This window comes from Varroa destructor, unplaced genomic scaffold, assembly GCF_002443255.2.
Source record: "Varroa destructor unplaced genomic scaffold, Vdes_3.0 BEIS01000003.1, whole genome shotgun sequence".
Taxonomy (NCBI): domain Eukaryota; kingdom Metazoa; phylum Arthropoda; class Arachnida; order Mesostigmata; family Varroidae; genus Varroa; species Varroa destructor.
Genome location: NW_019211456.1, coordinates 31522306 through 31527127, shown reverse-complemented (window position 1 = coordinate 31527127; position 4822 = coordinate 31522306).

Sequence of the window (4822 nt, the reverse complement as noted above, 5' to 3'; positions counted from 1 at the left end):
CAAAGTGCTCATTTCCTTAATTGAGTTCATCATTATTTCACCTTTCCTGTACATATTCGCGCAGTTGTTTATTACTGGCAGCCGTTTATCACCGTAGATGTCCGCTCTGGTTGACTACATTTCTTGCAGTGGGTAGCTTAAGTAGAAAGCAGGCTAAATTTTCTATTTGACGTGTGTTCGGTGTCGGCGCTTCCCCGCGTAAATGTGCCTCTATCAAATGAAAAAGTAGTTTTTCGATTTACCGTCCTGACAGGCGCGGCCGCCAAATTTCCATCTAAGCGGTAGAAGAACAAAGTACGGCTAGTATAAAGGTAAGCGGGTTATTTTGATGCATTCGCTTCGCTGTTTTTCTTTTACATTGGGATTCAATACGGTCTTGTTTCGTGAACGGACAGTGAACGATCATTGCCATTGTAGTGAGTAATGTTCGAGCCATTATGTTGGGATGGGATTGCGTAAACAGGACTAGAGCAATGGCTGGAGTGGTGGGGCTGGAGATGAACAGAAGCCATCATAAAAGTAAAACTTGTCTATCTATAACTAGTGAGCGATTAAAATAGTGCTAGTTATTTCGATATAGTTCGATCTATTTGGTGCTCGGAGTTGTGTTGAACATCGACTGCATAAGCGCTCGAATGGAGCTCAGGCTACTCGATCCATTCAAGCGGTGGATTTAATGATCGTTTGGTGTCAATGTTCGAACCATTCTGTTTATGGCACCATGCAACCGTCGTTGTTGATTGATCTCGTGCGATTTGATTAAATGAGATTTAATTAAGCCTACTGAGTAGATATTGACCGAGTAGCTTTCGTTGAGAAACACTTAGATTTAGTACATTTTCCAAATGTAATTTACGAGCGAAATTTTTACTGATATAGTTTCTTTTTCCAGTTAGATCAACTGTCGTTTATATATATCTATTAACCGTTGGTTAATATAATAGCTGCATGGTAGGCAACAAAAATGTAAAGCTTAAACCAGCAGGGTTCTGGAAAAGCCAACTTATTTGTCGTGTCACAGTGAAAATGGCTACTGATCAACTAACTGGGTTGAATTTTGTCCGACAAGAAACGTCCGATTGGAATAAGCTGATTTCGAAATTCTCCATAAGTAGCAAGCAATGGCCAAAATAAGCGTTCGTAGCACTGAAATTTATCGCGAAATTGGTTTCACCGCAGGAAGGAAGACCCAATTGTTAGAGGGAAGTACGGTAGGAAACCTGTGTTAAGTCGGTGCGCGCGTTGTCGCTGCCACAGCAGGTCCTGTCGCTAATCGAGCGTCAAATTGGCCTTGGTCAAACGTAGCAACAATAAAAACATGTCATTACCTTGGTAACGATAGAAATAAGAACAAACATATAATTGATCGTGCTTTTCACGGGAGAATCAAGTAATGGAATAACTATTATACTGTATCTATATATATATTAGAAGCAAATTCGGCGGGCTTTGAAATTTCTTAACTGATTCAGCTATAATTATGATTTTTTTATTATGTGGTAGAAGTTCTTTGCTTCAATTTTTATATACCTGTCGCGGGGCTCCAGTCGCTTCTGAATAATGACATACTCGTCACATGAACGTTCCTATATGTAATTTCTTTAGCCATAATATGATCTACGATTTCTTGGAGTAAATCGATAGCTTGCCGGCCAGTACTGCTGTTTAGGGCATTGAAAGCTCCGTAATCACATCGATTTAATCAATGAAAGTGGATGTTCCATTGCTCAGTTTAGAAAATAAAGTGTGGCGGTGAGGCCCTGCGTTGTCATCGAGTAACCAGACGGCATGCTTGTCACTGAAACGGCCCATAAATGTCTTGAGGAGCTCAAGGTAACGGACTGCATTCGTCTTTTTTCGGTGAGATGTTTTTGACGTTCATTCAAGCACTGCTATCACCTAACGTTCTACATGACATTGTCACCGAACTCGATTTGTTCCCAGGCCGACGCCATTTTTGCGTTTCTTCTCCGTCTGACTGGCGGCAAGAATTGAACCATGCCTTATGTAAGGCGATTCGCGCTTTTTTTTATTAAAGTATTGTAAAATATTTCCAACTAGCTCTCAGTCAATTCACGGCACAACCATTTTTTTTAAACAGTTCATTTCAGTATTCCACCTATAATTTGCATGTGAGATACGGGTTTTGGCCGACAGAGCCCTCGGATTCCAGCTCTACTTTCGAAAAACGGCCCCCCAAGTGTGGCAGTGCGCTCTTGTCCTTCAAATTTTGATATCTGGCTACACTATAATTTCCATTATTGAAACACTTCCATCATTTTCGTACTATGCTTCTGCTTAGGGCCTCCTTGCCTAATACCTTCACCAACCTTCGATGAATTTGCAACATTTCTGACCTTTAAAAACAAAAACTTGAGCACTGAGCGTCGATTCTAAAGACTAAAATTTGTCTGTTTTCGCTAAACTTATTTCTCCTGTAGTAACCCGGTTTTCAGTCGCAAGCTTTCAAAGCACTGAAGTGTTTACCAGCCAGCTTTAATCTGCTAAGGGTGCGCAGTTCTGAAGGTTTCAATTTCCAAGTCAACTGGGTTCACTTAAAGTAGTTTGATGAAAAAACACAGTTAATATTCAAGAGAGGCTAACAAGAAGGCTTAATACGACAGCGGAGAAGATACTCTGATTCTATGAAAGGCCGGAGGGTCATTCCAGAATAAGTTCCTCCAAATATTCCGCACAAGAGCACTGAAGTGAGATAGGGATTCAAGGTGCTAGGCTCAGTCAACAGAGGAATAGATTTTCTTAGGTTAACTTTCATCCAGCTCTAGAATATATAGTTCGTTCACCTATGTCTGCAATGGAGAAGAGTTACGGTTTTACCTGAGGCCTCTTTTCAGTACGAACTAATGACCAGCCGACGACAGTAATTGTCGATAGGTTGCAGTAGGAATGATAAAGCAACATATGTTACACCTCCATTATCTTGATACATAGTAACGTCAACCGAACGCAGTTTGATTAAGTAGCTGTCCTATGAGTGTGTAATGATGGCAGTCAGATATTTTAGAAGTCTGCAAACATCTAATGTAAACGGTCATCAGTATTTTTGCACAGATCGGGTACTTCACATAGGTGCGGCGCGTCCACTAAGGAGACTACCTGTTCAGTCAAAAGTGCCCCCGCTTGATCCTATTGTCTTGTTGAATTTAATCTTTCACCCTTCAACACTAACGGCCGCTCAGGGCTTCTGTAAAAAAGACAGAGAATCAACCGTTTAACGGCTATGTTTAATTCGTATGTATTGTCTGAATGAATCGAACGATCTTTTTCGAGAACGAGTCAGCCCACTCGTTCTATTATGTTTCTCGCGTTAAGTAGAAATGGGTAATGCCGGCGCACATACATAAAGGTGCCGGGACAGAGTATTCTTTCCGTTTGGCCTGCCCGAAAAACATTGCATGTAAAAATCGTGGCAGAGCATTCGATGTATCTTCACCGTCGTTACTAAGGCATATGCCAATTTCAGCCTTGCCAAATTCGTTCACGAAGGTGTCTGTGATAGGACCACGATACGAATATGACGCCTTACTCATTAGGTTAGAGCGAAGAAGTAGGTCAATGTAATAGGCTATGCTACAGGAAGTGTATTTTCAGCAATGCAATCCAAACCATCGCATCTCGCACCCGACTAATAATTTCCAATCAAACCAAGCGACTATTAAAATACACCGTTTGCGAATTAAATTAAAACATAAATTTCGTCTATTGCTATTTTTCTACATGGGAAAATGGCAGATAGAGCCGTATATCGGAACACTATCGCTGTCTCTAGTTGAACGGGAATTGGAACAACTTTAACCTTCAGCAGAGGCGTGAGAAGCGGATACACGATATATATATATATATATAATGATAAAGCGTATTAAATGAGTGATTCTACGTCCAACTAAGCAAAGCAATGATCGTTTGTCTTGGCAATTTATCATAATCTATGTGACCATATCTAGTGTGAATCAATACCCTAAAAATAATACCATTTCTTTAAAGAACCTTAAGCGAACTTATAGCGTTGACCTAAATATTAAACATTATTAAGCGAAGAAACTAAAAAGGTGATAGACGCATGTAAAATCTAAATGGGCTAAATAATTTTATTGGTAAAGGAGACTCACTTGGATAATCCTGAAACGACTGTCCAATTGACGATTGAATGTAACATTCAACAAAAACAGCTTTTACGTAAACGCAAAAAACGGATCAAATCAGCGCACCGATAACTAGGAAGAATATTTTAGCTTTTAATCAATCGCTCAGTGTTCTTGCAACTAAAACGAGGGTGTATACGAGAATGAATATCTGAGGGGCCTAAATCCTGCCTAAATAAATTATTCATACATTGGTTAACACAGATGCTGAACTTAGCGGCAGCTCCGTTTTGTCAGGCCAACTTTTCCGTTTGCCCTAGACGTTAATACTATAATAATTAGCAATGGATTATCAAGGACATTATGAACTTACTACTTAGTGTGATATCTTCGCGTGTAATCGTGTTTTGGTTAAGCTGCTCATTGTAAAGAAGGCCGCTTGTGTAACATCGACCCCCTGAGGAAGAGGTTCAGGACTAGAGTAGTAATCAGTAAGCAAAACCAAAATGAAATACAGTACGTATACTTAGGAATATAAAGATTTCGAGTGATGCGCATTGGGATTATTGAATCTCGTTATGAAACGCATCACGAAGAAGAAATAATGAAGAACTGGTATAACTTCACTTGAAACATTACGATTTAACTTGCATAATATACATATACACATATATATATATATATATATATATATATATATATATATATATATATATATA